Source organism: Suncus etruscus, chromosome 15 (genome assembly GCF_024139225.1).
Source record: "Suncus etruscus isolate mSunEtr1 chromosome 15, mSunEtr1.pri.cur, whole genome shotgun sequence".
In the NCBI taxonomy this organism is placed as follows: Eukaryota; Metazoa; Chordata; class Mammalia; order Eulipotyphla; family Soricidae; genus Suncus; species Suncus etruscus.
In genome coordinates, this window is record NC_064862.1 from 88,009,310 (window position 1) to 88,025,706 (window position 16,397).

Genomic DNA, 16,397 nt, shown 5'->3' on the forward strand with positions numbered 1-16,397 from the left:
CATTCCACAGAGTTCCCAAAACCCTGTCACCCTGAGTGGAGAGCCAGGAGTCAGTCCTGAACACCACCAGACTGGTGGCCCCAAAACAAAAGAAAGAGCAGGAGGTACAAAGCCACAGCTCCCAAAGACAGTGCCAGCAGCGAGCAATAGGGGGCAGCATGCACCCAGGAATGGGCGGGATGGCTCTGGGGAACCCCAGGCTCAGCCTTACCCAGCTCGCTCCTCACTTGGGTGAATGCCCTCAACAGCCTAACGCTCCATGAGCCTAATCCTGAAATCTCTGGGAGGGGTGGGGGAACTGAGACTCTGGCACTGGTGGCACAGCGCACAGCAGGAGGGGTAGGCCTGGAGACTATGGTAGGTAGCAGGCACCATGCTGGGCTCCCTGTAGTCTGCCTGTCCTGAGACAGGACACAGCCCGTGGGGGGGGGGGGGGGCGTCTTTGCCCAAGGTTCACCCCCATACCCCACTGACAATCTATCAGGATGCTCAGAACCCACTTGCTACACTCACTCCCTGGCCCACAGCCCAGTGTCTGGTTCCCAACAGGAGAGATGGGGAGAGAGGGAGATGGGATGACATTGGGGGATGGGTTGGCAGAAAACTGGGTGACAGCGGGAGATGCAGTGACAACACAGACAGAAGCACCTATCAGCCGCCCCAGACAAAGCTCTGAATGGGACAATTTCGAGGCCTGTGAATGAATCTCTTGCTCTCCAAATATTCCGTTTTCTGGGGACCTGACACTTTGGGCCTAGCCTGACCTAGGGCCACCTAGTCTGTCCTGGGCCACTGCCATGTCCTCAGGTGTGTCCTGGCCATCCCTCACCCATCTCCCCGGTTCATCCAGGCGGGGGGGGGGGGGAGCAGTGGGTCAACAGTCAACTAACCGGGGGACTCTGCTCCCACGTGGCCTGGACTCTAAAACTGGAGACTCCTGTGCAAGGTCTGACCACAGACCTCCGGCACTCACCTCCCCCGTGCCCTCCCCCTCACATGCCCCCCTCAAGCCCGGCACAAAAAAGATCAATGCAAGATGCACCCCAGAGGCAGCACCTCAGCTGTCTGCCTTCAACACAGGGGAACATTGGTCCACAGCCATCCCAGATTCTGATGTGGGGGGAGGGTCCCCAAGTAATGGCCACAGACTATGGCCAAAAGCCAGCAGCTCCCACAAGGAACCCAGAAAGTGGGGCCAGCGACATGCACAGGGAAGAGACGAAGCCCCATACCAGGACACACCTCAGCCTGGGAAACCCCTCTGCCCCAATACTCAGGGTGAGACTAAGACGCCTGAGATCCCCAAGACGAGAGCCCAGCAGGTGCAAGGGTATACGGATCCAGGACAGGGCCCTCCCCAGATAGGACACGCGATGTGTGGAGGCTGAGAACTGAAAGTGTTTAGTGGGGTGCAGGCTGGGAAAAGCCAGAGTCTGGGGGGGTACACACTCGAGGGTCAGAGCCCACCACTTACTTGGAGGCTGCGGGTCTGTCCTGCAGTCGGGGTGTGGCGTAGATTTCTGGCAGCCACAGGGCTTCGTCTACCAGTGGCAACAGTGAAGGTGGAGGTCCCTGCAGGGAACAGAGGCATGAGCAGCAACTGCGATGGACCCCAGGCCACCCCACACCTACCCCAGGGACTATCTCCCCAGAGGGATCCCTGAGCACAGAACCGGGAGGGCGCTTGCCTTGCATGTAGCCAACCAGGGTTCAATCCCCAGCATTTTTCTGTACAGCTCCAAGCCAGGAGTAAACCCTGAGCACTGCCAGATGTGTCCCAAAAGACAAAGACGCCCTGAGAAAGAGCTCAAAAACCACCACAGGGAGAAAAAACAGATATGTCCCATGAACCTTGATTGTCAAAGCTCAGAAAGGCCCAAATGACCATCAGTGGGTGGAGTCTGAGCCAGGGAGCCAAGGGTGAGCATAGAGCTTATGGCACCAATTGCTGGAACGCAGCTCACTCCAGCTGGGACCCAGGCTCCACATAGGCTCCTGAGCACTGTCAGTGGAAGCCCTGAGGACCGACAAACCAGAAATAAATATTTGGCGATGCTCAGGGACCCATGGGGTGCTGGGGATCGAACCCAGGTCTGCCCTCCCCACTGTGCTCTAGCTCCAGCGACATGTTTTGAGACTAGCAAAGGGTGCATGGGTTGCAATCACACACTGCTGTGCTCTGGGCCGGGCCAGGGACGTGGCAAGTGTGGTTGACGGCCCAGGTCCCGGGCTGCCTTGCATCTGTCATGTCCACACATTTTGTTTTTGTCTTTCGGCCCCACCCGTTGACGCTCTGGGGTCACTCCTGGCTATGCGCTCAGAAATCGCTCCTGGCTTGTGGGGGAACCCTATGTGACGCCGGGGGATCAGACCGTGGTCCTATCTAGACTAGCGCCACTGCTCTGGCCCCTTACACACACACACACACACACACTTTGAAGTGCCTCAGAGCAGCGTGGGCAAGGCTGCCCCCGGCTTGGGCAATGTCCGAACCTTCCCAGGGTCCAGGGCGGCGGCGTGGGCAACAAGCCGGCTGCACCCTCCATCCACCACTTCCAACCGAGCACCGGAGGCCCCTGAGAAAGGCCACCAGCAACCCCCTCAACCCCGAGCACCGCAGCCTGAAGCCTTGGCAGGGAAACATGACTTGGGCTGGTCATGAGCAGGCCCTGAACACTGCTGGCGGAGAGCAAAACCAACACACCAAAAGCCACAACTGCTGTGACTGGTTCTCAGCAGATGCCTGCGGGGGACACGGGGGGGGGGGGGATGGCCAGGTGGCCCTGAAAGCCAGGGAGCGACCGCCTCGGGGCGCCCGGTCGTGTCCGGCTCCTGGCCTGCTTCCTGGACAAACACCCAGCTCAGGGAACCGGGAGGTGGCAGGTGGGGGCCCCGCGAGGGTGCCCTTTGCACACAGAAGGCGGAGTGCCCGGTGTCACCCCGTCCTCTCCCTGGAGCCTTCCAGCCACAGGACGGTCAGGGGTGTGTGTGTGAGCAACGCGCCTCGGGGGTCCCCAGCAGCCCGGCCACAAGCCAGAGCGGAGGTGGGTGGAGTCCTGGACTGCACCAGGCGGGGCAAAGGAGAGGGAGGGCCAAGGACCGACGGCTCTTCCCCCATCAGCTTCCAGCCCCAAATCCGGGGCCCGGATCCTGGGTCTCTGGGGAATCAACGCGCGTTGGGGGATCCCCGGAGCGAGGCGCTTTCCAAGGGAAGACAACACTGAAAACAGCCCGCGGACCCGCCGAGGGAGGGCGCATCCCAAGCAACACGGCGGGGAGGAGGGGCGGGACTGGGCCGGGGAAGCGGAAGGGGCGGGCCCGGAAGGGAGCCGGCCAATCGGAGTGCGCGCGAGAGCGCTGCCCGCGGCGGGCCAATCCCAGGCAGGGCTGCCGAGAGGGGCGTGGCCAGCGTGCCCGGGCGCCGCCCCGCCCCGCCCCGCGCGCAGCTGGGCCCGGGAGCTGGAGGAGCCGGTCGGGGGCGCGAGGGGCCGTGGAGGGGTCCCCGGGCCGGGCCCAGCCTCTCCCGAGGGCAGCGCCGAGAGGGAACCCCCAGCACCGCTGGGTGTGACCCCAAAACGCACTCGGGCTCCGCTCGGCACCCCAGACCGCGAGAAAACTTGGAGGGGGCGGGGGGCGGGACGGGCGGAGGGCGCCCCTGCAGGACAGCCGGGGCAGGGCGGCGCTCGCCCACCTAGCGGGCCAGGTCCGGGCCCGGCAGCCGCGCGCACGCGCGAGCCACGCGCCCAACAAGCCACGCCCCGAACAAGCCACGCCCCGGCGCAGGTGCTGCTCGCAGAGCTTGGACCCACGGGCAGGCGCGCCCCCGCCGCCAAACCCCAGGACGCCACTGACCCTCACCTGCAGGCAGGCAGGCAGGCCGGGATGCCCACTGAGCAGCGTAGCTGCCCAACTCCGTCCATGTCTTTGAAAACAGAAAAGTCCCTCAATTATATACATTCTTTTTCTGTTCTGTTTCGTTTTGGGGGAGGGCAGACAGAAAGGTGCTCAGGGCTCACCCCTGGCTCAGAATTCAGGGGATCAACTTGGGAACCGAACCTAGTCAGCCACAAGACAAGCAAGGCAAGCGCCTTCCCCAGGTGGACTACCTTCCCTGCGCCTGCATACATTTTCTTTTTAATTATTTGGGGCTTTGGGAGGCACACCTGGTGATGCTCAGGGATTACTCCTGGCCCTGCCCTCAGAAAGCACTCCAAGAGGTGTTTGGAACCCATAAGGGGTGCCAGGATGGAACCAGGGTCAGTCATGTGCAAAACAAACGCCCTCTCTGCTATACTGCGATACGGTCCCACCCTATGTTCACTTTAAAAGGGGCAGGTTATTTGGTTATTTACACAGGCCACCCCACTTCATCCCCAGGACAACAAAGGGTTACCCCCCAGTAAGCACAGAGTGAGGAATAAGCCCTAAGCGCCACCAGATGGGACCCCAAAAGAGGACAGACAGGTGGAAGGAGAGGTGGGTAGGTGGGCGGGCAGGTAAATCATAAGTAGATTCATAGTTGAACAACTGAACTGCAGGGCGTGAGCCACAGGCTCAACTCCTAATACCAAAACAAATATACACAAACAACCCGGAAAAGTAAAGAGAATTGTGGGATATGTGATTTACATCCCGGTAGAAGAACTAAGAGGGGCTGGAGGGACAAGACAGCAGGGAGGGTGCCTGCTTTGCACACACAGATAAACCAACTTCATCTCTGGTATCCAATAGGATCCCCCAAAGCTGCCAGGAATGATCCCTGAGCACCACTGAGTGTGGCCCAAAAACAACAAAAAGTAACAAAGACCAGTAAGGAAAGAAAAAAGGGGGGGGGGGCAGAGCCATAGCATAGCAGGAAAGGGCATTTGCCTTGCATGCGAGCAACCTGGAATCCATCCCCATGTTTTCCCCCAGACCTTGCCAGGAGTGATTTCTGAGCACAGAGCCTGGAGCAATCCCTAAATGCTGTCAGGTGTGGCCCAAAAACCAAGATAAACAAACAAAAAAAAAGTGGGCTGGAGTAACAGCACAGCAGTAATGCATTTGACTTGCACACAACATCCAACCTGGGACAACCCAGGTTCAATCCCCAGCATCCCATATAGTCCTCCAAGCCTGGAGCCATTTCTGAGCGCATAGCCAAGAGTAACCCCTGAGCATCACTGGGTGTGGCCCAAAAACCAAATAAATAAATAAATAAAAACAAAATTATAAAAAGAAGCCCACGGCCGGCAGGAGATACGCTACTGGCCCTAGCACCTCAGCCTGAGCCCAAACTGCCCCCAGAGAAATCAGTCTCTGTCCCAGGACTTTAGGCATGTAGGAAACATGAGACACCCCAATACCTCAAGGCAAGGTAAGGTAAAGTGCCCCCTGCTGCTGCTCATCTCCATGGGGACCCTTGCCTCCACCCCGCCAAGCTCACTGTCCTTCCCAACTCAATGGGCTCCCAAAGCCCTGCTCTGGACTGGCCCACGGGCTGGACTCCCCAGGACACAGGCACAGGGCACTGACTGTGGTTCCCCCTCTTCCCCACAACAAGCCAGGTATCCCCGGAACACCATGCCCATAGTTTGACACTGGGCCCCGAATTCGAGTTGCAGCTCCAAGGGGGCCGGGCCTCTCCCTGCTCTGCACCTGTCATTCCTGAAAGGTGACAGGGGTCAGAGGTGTGGCCAGGGGCTTCTCAAGCCCCTGTCCTCAGCCTCCCATCCCTTTGGCATTGGGAGTGGTGGCGGCCTGGAACCAGTGCGATACATATGGCCCCCAAAACAGGAGAACTGGGAGCAGCAAAGTGAGGAAGGAACCAGAGCAGTGCCTACTCTGGGGGCCCAGGTGCACGGGGACCCTCCCTCACCTGGGGAGCTGCAGCACCTGCAGGATGTCCTCAATGGGAGCTGAGCAAGCAATTTCACACACCCCCACTTGCCCAAGCACCCAAGTTGCTCAGTGGCCCCTGTTTCTGCCAGGATCTGGCCCCAAGACCCTGGGGGTACATAAAGGCACCTCACTGTCACAGACACGGCAGTGAGACTGGGGACCCCACCTTGAACACCACCATGAGCTTGGGACCAGCAAGGCAAAAGTCGATGGGATCCCAGAGTAATAGCACAGCACAGAGGACACTTGCACAAAATCGACCGGGGTTCAATCCCTACCATCCCATGGTGTCCTCAGAGCCCACCAGGAGTGACTCCTGAGTGCACTTCCAGGAGGAAGCCCTGAGCATCACTGGGTGTGGAACAAAGAGCAAGATGATGATGATGATAAATTAAAATAAAGCAGGTACCTAGCTAGGGTGTAGGCTAGGAGGCCAAGCTCGGGTACGAGGCTCTCAGCCACAGGAAACCCGGACGGACACTCGCCGTCCACCCTGATGAGCTCCTGGGCCAGGAAACCCAGCAATCTGGACCCCCCAACATCCGGACAGGGGGCATGGAGCCATGGAAATGCTGTCTTGTGCCCAACCCTGGGGCACTGCCAGGGAACCCCCCACTCCTCCTGGTTGGCATGGGGGAGGGGGGAAAGAGGGGAGCAGGACGCTGCTCTCAATCCCCGAGATTGGGAAACCATCTTCCCAAACTGTTGCCAAGCCAGAATACCCACGGCCGGAGGGGCGACAGCTGAGAATATGGGGCAGGGGGTGCAGACAGAAAGGGGGGCTGGGAGGGCCAGAGAGGTGGCGCTAGAGGTAAGGTGTCTGCCTTGCAAGTGCTAGCCAAGGAAGGACCGAAGTTCAATTCCCCAGCGTCCCATATGGTACCCCCAAACCAGGGACAATTTCTGAGCACTTAGCCAGGAGGAACCCCTGAGCATCAAACAGGTGTGGCCCAAAATTTAAAAAAAGGGGGGGGCCTGGGCAGCACCCACGGAGCCATGTCTGCCTGTGTGTGGCCCTTGTCTCCTGCTGGTGACCACTCTCTTTCATTGGGGGGTTTGGTTACCTGACCACCCCTGGGTGATGCCCTGGGCTAACCTTGGGCTGTGTCCTCAGGAATCACTCCACACAGGGTCAAGAGACCATATGGGATGCCAAGGGTCAAACCCGGGTCGACAAGTGCCAGGATGGCACCATTGCTCTGCCCCGTGGAGGTGGGTTTCAGGGATAATTAATGGGGTGTCTTCCGTGGCATGGGGCACTTCATTCCCTCTGTCTCCTCCTTTTTTTCACTTAGATGCAAATGCTTTTAGTCCTGCACAGACAGAGCCCACCCACCCTAGCCAGGAGCAGACAGGATCAGGTTTCTGGGGTGGGTCAAAATCTGACACACACCCCCACCAGCACTGTGGAGTGTCTGCTGATTCCTGGGGTGTGGGGAGTAAGTAAAATCCCAAGAGGGAAAGAAAGAAAAAAAGTTGGGGGCCGGAGAGATAGCACAGAGGTAGGGCATTTGCCTTGCATGCAGAAGGACGGTGGTTCGAATCTCAGCATCCCATATGGTCCCCCAAACCTGCCAGGAGCAATTTCTGAGCATAGAGCCAGGAGCAACCCCTTAGCACTGCCGGGTATGACACAAAAACCAAAAAAGAAAAAAAGAAAAATGGAAAAAAGTTCAAGAAAGGGCCAGAGCGGTAGTGCAGTGGGTAGGGTATTTGCTTGCATGTGGCTGACCCAGGACGGACTTTGGTTTGATCCCTAGCATCCCATATGGTCCCCCAAGCCAGGAGCGATTTCTGAGCACATAGCCAGGAGTAACCCTGAGAGTCACTGGTGTGGCCCACAAAAAAAGGGGAAAAAAAAAAAAAAAGAGTTCAAGCAAGACACATGAAATGCCCATGTCCATGTCCCGGAATAAAGTTTTATTGGGACAATGGCCACAAAGCTGAACAAGGAAGCCTCTGTGACATGCCCCTTTAAGCAGAGATGGAAGCAAGATAGAGCAGGTAGAGGGGAGTCCCCAGGAATCAGGGGGGCTCACAGGATGGGGCTGCCCCCAGACAACTGCCTCAGAGCATGCAGGAGCTAGTGAGATACTGGACATCGAGGAAGGCAATCTTTGCACATGGCCAACCCAGGTTTGAGTCAGCACACCCACCATAGGGTCCCCAAGCCTGCCCTGAGCATCAGACTTGGTTCCAAAATGAAAACAAAACAAATAACAACAAAAAAGGCAGTAGCAAGCAGGAATGTGAAAGGCCTGGAATTAACGCAGGGAAACCTGGAACAAAGCTACTCTTTTCCCTCCGGGCAAGAACTCTTGGGGCTGGGGGTTGGGCATTTGCCTCGCACGCAGCTGGCCAGGGTTCGATCCCTGGCATCCCATAGGATCCAAGCCTGCCAGAAATGAATCTGATTCCAGAGCCCAGAACCAAGAGTCAGCCCTCAGAGCACTGCTGGGTATGGCCCCAAAACAAACAAACAAGCAAGCAAACAAACATTTGTAAACTTGTTCTTGGGGAGTGTATGCAGCTGGGAAGTTGCAGCCTGAATGAGACAAAGCCCCTTCAAAGTTCCTTTCTTCACGTTAGTTCTATTTTCTGGGGTGCTGGGGGCTACTCCTATCTCTTTGCTCAGGGGTCCTGAGCCCCAGTAATGCTGAGGGACTGAGCCATGCTGGGATGGAAACTGGAGCTCCGGGGAGCTCAGACCACTGGGCCGCTACCTGGGTCCCCAAGTCCCTCTTCCTTCTCCAGGGCTGGGATAGAAACCCAGAGCCGGGACCAGGGGCTGCATGCCCAACTGAAAGTACATTAAAGAAAACTGGGGGCAGGAGTGACAGCACAGTGTGGAGGGCACCAGCCTTGCATGAGGCTAGGACTGGTACCATCCTTTAAAGTCGCCCAAGCACTGCCAGATCAATTACTGAGCACCACAAGCCAAGACCTCCCGAAAACAAGTAAGAAAAAAAACTGGGGTCTGAAGCAATAAAAGTACAGCTTGGAGGGCTCCTGCCTTGCACGCAGCAGACCAAGATTCAATTCCCCAGCACCCCCAAGGGGCCCCTGAACCATTCCAGGAGTGACTCCTGAATGCAGAGCCAGGAGTCAGCCCTGAGCATATCAGATTTTGTGGCCCAAACACCAAGACAATAATAATAATAATAATAAAAATACAGGGAAGACCCGGGATCCCTCACGGGGCAGAGGTGGGAGCATGAGAGGCAGTGGGCACCTGGGTGAAAGGGCAGAGGGAAGGGCAGGAGGGCCCCTTGCCCGGCTGAGGTGCCAGGGCCTCCCGATGCCTTTGATCCCATTTTACAGGTGAGGAAAGAGAGGCCCAGACTCAGGAAGTGACACACACACACACACATACATACCCTGGCACCCACCCTCCTTTAGGGCCTGTGTGGGGCTGGAGGGGCCCAGAGTGGGGGTGGCAGGATGGACCAAAGCCAGGTCCCTCCCCTCCCTACACTCCCCAGCCAGGGGGAGACAAGGAAGAATGGGGGGTGCTGGGGGCCCCCCATGCATGCCCATTCTGTCCCACACAGCCCAGGGCCAGGAGCTTGAATCCTGGGGAAAGGGGGCCCCAGGGTGACCGGAATGGGGTCCCCAAGGTTTCGGGGACAGCAGGAGGGGGGGAGGGAATGGGGCCCCTCGCAGCTTTATACTGAAGTCAGCAGCTGACCCAAGGTCAGTGGGCCAGAGCCAGCCCCAAGGAAGCTGAGGGAAGTGCTGGGGGACCCCAAAAGCGCATTAATCCCAGGTCACCCATCACCTCCTCCTCAGGCCCTGCCCCCCTCTCCAAGCCCACCCCAGCCCCCCACCCCGAGGATGCCCAGGAGGCGGAGGCCCAGGTATCAGCCAGAGTTTAGGGACAGATGGGCAGAGGAGAGGAGCATGGGCAGTGTGCCCCAAGGGGCTCCGCAGGAAGTGACCGGGCTGACCTGACCCGGGGATTCCAACAAAGGGAGCTGGGACGCCCCTAACTCTGGGGAGGGGACGACACTCCAGGAAGGAGAGAAACTGCTTTTCCCCATAGGGGAGCCCTGGCCTAGGGGCATTCCTGGGTCAGTCCCAGGAATCCTGAGCCCTGGAAAAGGGTGGCACCGACTCTCAGAACCCAAAAGTGCCCTGATGACTTCCCATCATGTCTCGTCCCGCCCCTCGGGGACCCTTAAAAGCAAACAGCCCCACTGCAAAGCAGAGAGGGGGGACCCCTGGGGCAGGGTCCTGGTGGAGAGAGGCTGCTAGCTGCCAGAGTCCTACTGGCCTCCCAGGGAAGCTATTAGGTGGGAATTAGGGGACCCATTAGCTGGGGGTGAGGGAAGCTCAAGGGACCCCCGACCCCCCCCCCCGTAATGAGCCAGTTTCAGGGGACCAGACAGAGGGAATGGGGCAACACTCGGGGAGGCGGCTCTGGGGACCCCACAAGAAACATGCTCTCAGCCCAGCCAGAAGGACATCCCAGGAGTGGAGTGAGGTGGGGAACCCCCAAGTCCCATCTCCGCACCCCACAACACACAGGCACATTTGCCAACTCCAGGAACACACCTGAATTATTTCCAAATGGCAAAAACAAAAAACCAAACCAACAACAGTAGCAACCAAAAACTCTTCGCAAAACCATAGTTGGGGTGCACCAACAGCACCCCCACAGCTCTTGCAACCTCTGGGGTAAGAAATTAAGAGGGTAAAAATAATAATAAATGTAAATATAAATCAATAATACCTAAAAAGCTACCACGGGATCCAGGTGACCGCAACCCCCTGCGCCCCCCAGCTGTCAGGACGCCCACTGGGGCAGGGCTCCAGAACCCCTGGGCCCAGTTCAGAACCAACCAGCCAACTCGGGCACTTCACCCAAGCAGAGAGGCCCTGGGGCGAGCTGGGGTGAGGGTGGGAGATGGGTTAGTTAATCGACTGGGGTCTGGGGCTCGGGGCAGGGATGAGGCATGGAGGGACAGACCCTCCAGCTACGGCGATTTGCATGACAAGTTGCCATTGTAAAGGCAAAAACAACAATAATGACAATAATAATGCCTTGTATGGAGATTCACCTTAGATGACAATAAAATTCTGAAAAATCCAGCTAACTGCAGGATGGTGACCTCAAGAGAAAGAAAAAGAGAAAGAGGTGGTGGGTGATGGGGACAAGAGTTTGAGGCTGGCAGGCCTGGTGGGACTGGGATGGGGTGGCATCTCGCTCTGGTAGGATATTTTGGGGCGCACCCTGGGGAACCCCAAGGGGACCCTTTTAAAGGCCAGGAACAAACGCAGGAGGCCAGCTTTGCAGGCCCTGGGGTGCCTGGGATCTCCATCCCTCAATGGCAGGCAAGCTGGTTTTATTTTTTTTTTTTTTGGGGGGGTGGCCTTTCCTTTTTCTTTGGCTTTTAGAAAAAAGGGAGTGATTTTTTTTTTTTTTGCTTCCTTTTTTCTCTTGCTTTCTTTTCTTTTTCCTTTTCTTGAATGACCGGGATGGGATGGGATGGGTGCGAATAATGCAAGAAGAAGAAGAAGAAGGGCAGGGCCGGGCCGGGGCCACCCACGCTGTCATCTTTTGTGCGGGGTTGGGGGGGACGCCCCGGGCCTAGCAGCCCCCCGAGAAGGGGCGCCCCCCGCGGGCCCCCTGGCGCCCACCCCGGGGCCTCGCTATTGTCCGGCCGGTTAACGCCCCCAACGGCCTGGCGCGCCGGGACAATGCGCGGCCCTGGTAGGCCGCGCCCGAAGCCTGGGCCTCGCGTGACGGCGGCGGCCGAGGCCCCGGGCGGCAGCAGCAGCGCGGGGGCGGCGGCGGCGACGACGACGGCGGCGACGACGACAACGGTGCTCGGCGACGGCCGGCTGCTTCCCGCGGGGGCTCACCTGGCGGTGCGCGCGGCCCGGTTCGGCTCGGCTCGGTTCGGTCCCGGAGCAGCAGGGCGCGCCCCCCCGCACTCGGCCGGCGTCGAGGCCCCCGCTCGGGCCGGGCCCGCTCCGTCGCTGGCGGCCGAGCCCTCCGCGAGCGCCCGGGGCGGGGCTTTTAAAGCCAAACGCCCGCCCCGCCCCGGCCGCTATTGGCTGCCGAGCGCACACCCGCGCGCTCATTGGCTGGCGCTGACAGCTCCGCCCCGCCCCTCCGGACGGCCCAGCCACACAACGCCTTCCGTTCACCTCATGCTCCCTCCTACGGGGCGGGCTCAGGCGTCTCGTTCGCAGCTTTGATTGGTCCGCAAGCCGGGACACGCCGGCGCCCACCCACGTGTCCGCTGACCGGCTTCTTTCTCATTGGAGCAGGCGGCCGCTAGTCAGAACGGCGACGACCCAACCGGAAGGCGGCTGCGGCTTTGATGGACAAGGACGCACTGGGACGAGCGAGGATTGGTGGAGGCGGCGCAGGCCGGGCGAGGATTGGTCGAGACGGACGTCAATCAGAGGCCCCGTCTAGGTTATCAGGCGGCTGGCTGCTGAGTACGTGAGAGCTAGCACAGCATCAGGACCGGGCCCTGAACGGTGAAGGGTTCGAGACCCGCTGTCGGAACTTGGGGGATTTGAGTTTTTCTACCCCCAAAGCTCGCAGTGCTGTAGTTAGAAAATTTAGTCCCATACGTTCCCAATTGTGCAGAAGAAAAAGTGGAGAAATTTCAAAGTTATGTAGGGAAAAAAATAGAAGTTAGATAGGAAGCAACCTCCTACCCTTGCAATGCCCTCCCCACCAAGTTCTTTTGCTTTGATTTTTTTTGCAAAAATCCACCGAGGAGCGAGTTTCCTAATTGATGCTGCTCTAACCTGGCGGCTCACGGCTCTGCGGGGCGCCACCTCTCCCTCTTCAATCCTGCTGGGCCAGTGAAAGCCTCCTTCCTCCACCTGCTTAGGTGCAAAAATCCAGCTGGACGATCTTTATTATTCAACACACACCTGGCAGAGAAACGGTGTCCCTTTCCCCATCTCGCTGGGAGGAGTGTCAAACTAGGCCATTGCAAATTTGCACTTGGTGGCATCTTTATTTGGGGGCCACACCAGACCACGCTCAAGGACTTACTCCCGTCTCTGCTCTCAGACTATCTGTCACCCCCTAGCAGGGATCAGGGAACCATACGCTGGGTATCAAAGCCAGGTCGAGGGGTCGGAGTGATAGCACAGTGGGTAGGAAGCTCGCTTTGAACCCCAGATACACCCCTACTCCCAACAAGAGTGATCCCTGAGCTCAGTCAGGATTAAGTCCCGTGCACAGCCGGGTGTAGGCCAAAAATAAACAAATAAAAAATAAAACCCAGGTCAAGTGCATGCAAGGCAAGCTCCCACCAACTCTACTATCCAGCCTGAATTTGCTGTTTAAATGCCTATGTTGAAAAAAAATTAAAATAAAATAAATGCCTCGGTTGGGTAATTCAGTAAACTTGCTTGCAAACTGCTAGGTCTACAGTTGTTTCCAACATGTTTCTCTCTATCTTTCCAATGTGTTTGGTGTGTGACCAAAAACCAAAAACCAAAAAAAAAGAGGGGGGAGGTCACACCAAAATTTAATGATGGGTTTACTCTTGACTCAGTGCTCAGAGATCACTTCTAATGGTTGTTGAGTGACCATAATAAGTTCCACAAATCGAATCGAACTTCACTGTAAGAAAAGCTCTTTAAGCCCTGTATTCTCTCTCCAGAACCCCAATCGTCTTAAGGGAGCCAACAGTGTTGGGGCTATACCTGCTTTGGGGTACCTGACTGTACCCTAACTACATCTAACTCCTGACTCAGCACTTGTGAGTCCTTCCCTGCAGTGCACAGGATTCTGTGCTTAGGATCTACCCTGAAGCTCCAACCTATCATGTCTCATCTGCCCTGCAAGTTGGCTATTTTTTTCTGACTTTCCTCTTTGGTTTTTGGGTCACACCCAGTGGCGCTCAGGGGTTGTTCCTGGCAGGCTCAGGGGACCATATGGGATGCCGGGATTCGAACCACGGTTCATCCTGTGTTGGCTAGGTGCCTGCAAGTCACTGTGCTATATCGCTCTAGCAATATCGCTCTGGTATTTTATTTGTTGGGGTGGGGGTGGGGCACACACCTGGTAGTGTCAAGACTTACTCCTGGTGTTGATCAGAGGACCATAGATTTGGGGGAAAGTGTCACACCTAACAGTGCCCAGGGCTTACTCCTGGCTGTGCATAGAAATCACTCCTATCTAGTAGGGCTCAGAGGACCATTTGGGGTGCAGGGGATTGAACCAGAGTTGGCTGTGTACAAAGCAAATACTTCTTATTCATTGTTCTCTCTCTCCTGCTCCAAACAGAACAGGACTTAGGTGTGAGGAATGATAGCACAATGGTAGGGTGTTTGCCTGGCACACAGCCGACCTGGAACAGACTTGGGTTCAATCCTCAGCATCCCATAAGGTCCCCTGAACCTACCAGGAGAAATTTCTAGAGTGCAGAGCCAGGAGTTAAGCCCTGAGCGCCACCGGGTATGGCCTTAAATCCAAAATGATAAAATAATAAACACAAGACTTAGAACTTGAGCAGAAATGCATTGGGAGAAGACTCCATTTTCTAGGCTTTTCTATAGCCACTGAGGACGACAACAGGGTTGACTGTACTTGGCTGACTCAGAGTGGGTTGTGAAAACAAGGGGCCCAATGACTAAGCTAAGGGCAGCTTTCCCACTGTACCATGGGCTTCTTCTCCATGCTAAACTCTGATTACAGAACTCTTCCCCCTCCCCCAAGTTGGTATATAAACTTGCCTCATCCATGGCGATGGACCCTGGCTGGGAATAAATATTACTGAGTCTAATATCTCAGCATTATAAGCTTTGGTTTATATAAAGTCTCCCGGACTGCTAGATTCTTTCCACACACGAAGTCCCCCCACCACAACAGCTTATGATGCTAGCTGGGGTATCCCCAACCCCTCAAAAAAGCTTATCCCGGGGCCGGAGAGATAGCATGGAGGTAAGGCGTTTGCCTTTCATGCAGGAGGTCATCGGTTCGAATCCCGGCATCCCATATGGTCCCCTGTGCCTGCCAGGGGCAATTTCTGAGCCTGGAGCCAGGAATAACCCCTGAGCACTGCCGGGTGTGACCCAAAAACCAAAAAAAAAAAAAAAAAAAAAAAGCTTATCCCCAAAATATGCCCATCCAGGCTGTGGGGGAGAACCTGGGGCCATTGGTAGTAATGCTAGGGCTGCAACAGGACTGAAAGTCAATTATAAGGGGGAGGAAAGACAACCCCTTGTAGAGGTGGAATGGCTGACCCCCATCTTATTTTTTTTTTTTTTTTTTTTTTTTTTTTTTGGTTTTTGGGCCACACCCGGTGACGCTCAGGGGTTACTCCTGGCTATGCGCTCAGAAGTCGCTCCTGGCTTGGGGGACCATATGGGACGCCGGGGGATCGAACCGCGGTCCTTCTCCTAGGCTAGCGCAGGTAAGGCAGGCACCTTACCTCGAGCGCCACCGCCCGGCCCCTCATCTTATTTTTTGAGGGGTTACATTCTGCAATGTTCAGGGGTTATTCCTGGCTCTACCCTCAGGAATTACTCCTGGTGTTCAAGAACCATGTGGGATGCCAGGGATCCAAAGCAGGTTGGCCATCTGCAAGGCAAAATGGCCACTCTGATTCGCTATTCTCTAACCCCAGTGAAGTATTTGTACTGGGGGGAAGAATGACCTTCCAGGCGCCTGAGCAATGGTTCAAGCTGTAGGGTGTTTGCCTTGCACCCGCTGACCTAGGATGGATTCGATCCCCGAGGTCCCATATAGTCCCCCAAGCCAGGAGCGATTTCTGAGCGCATAGCCAGGAGTAACCCCTGAGGGTCACTGGGTATGACCCAAAAACCAAAAAAAAAAAAAAGAACCTCCCAAACACACCCAAGATTATTTTTATTTTTTGGTTTTTGGGTCACACCCGGCAGTGCTCAGGGGTTACTCCTGGCTGTCTGCTCAGAAATAGCTCCTGGCAGGCATGGGGGACCATATGGGACACCGGGATTCGAACCAACCACCTTTAGTCCTGGATCGACTGCTTGCAAGGCAAACGCCGCTGTGCTATCTCTCCGGGCCCTCTTGCAGGTTCTTTCAACAAGACCAGACACACAACTTAATAAATCTGCAAAAGTCATTTATTCTGAGAAATCTAAAATCTGGACCAAGAATATTGAACTATTTACATACAAAAAGCCTACAGGGGATCTTACTAACACATTAACCACCGAAGTTTATAAACAAAACAAAAAACCAGTAAACAAAAACCAAAGAAACACTTTCAAACTTAAAAAAAAAAAAAAAAAACATGATTTTTTTTTCCAGTTGGTCTGCAGTGATGTGATTTCAAATATCCCTGTTCTGTTGAGGTATGAACTGCAAATTTTGGTCAAGTGAGAAAAAAACAAATTCCATCCCCAAACACAAAACAATAGCCAAAGGAAAAATCTTACACAACACACACACACATACTCTCACACCCCAACCTAAGTTACACTTTTTCAATAACATATACAGTAACTACAAAAAAAAAATTCATTCAGCCAAAGTGTTCGTTTCTTAGACAATA

At 56.0% G+C, this 16,397-nt stretch overlaps 1 protein-coding gene across 2 annotated transcripts in view; it reads right to left on the reverse strand.

The window, feature by feature from the left end:
* Positions 1-11,876, reverse strand: part of KDM4B (lysine demethylase 4B) — a 33,302-nt gene extending 21,426 nt beyond the window's left edge. For both annotated transcript variants that reach the window (XM_049788043.1, XM_049788042.1), the window contains exons 1-2: positions 11,746-11,876; positions 1,475-1,572 (exon numbers count right to left, since the gene is read on the reverse strand). The gene's annotated coding sequence lies outside the window, so the exon portion shown is untranslated. The remainder of the gene's footprint in view (positions 1-1,474; positions 1,573-11,745) is intronic.
* Positions 11,877-16,397: the final 4,521 nt, after the last annotated feature.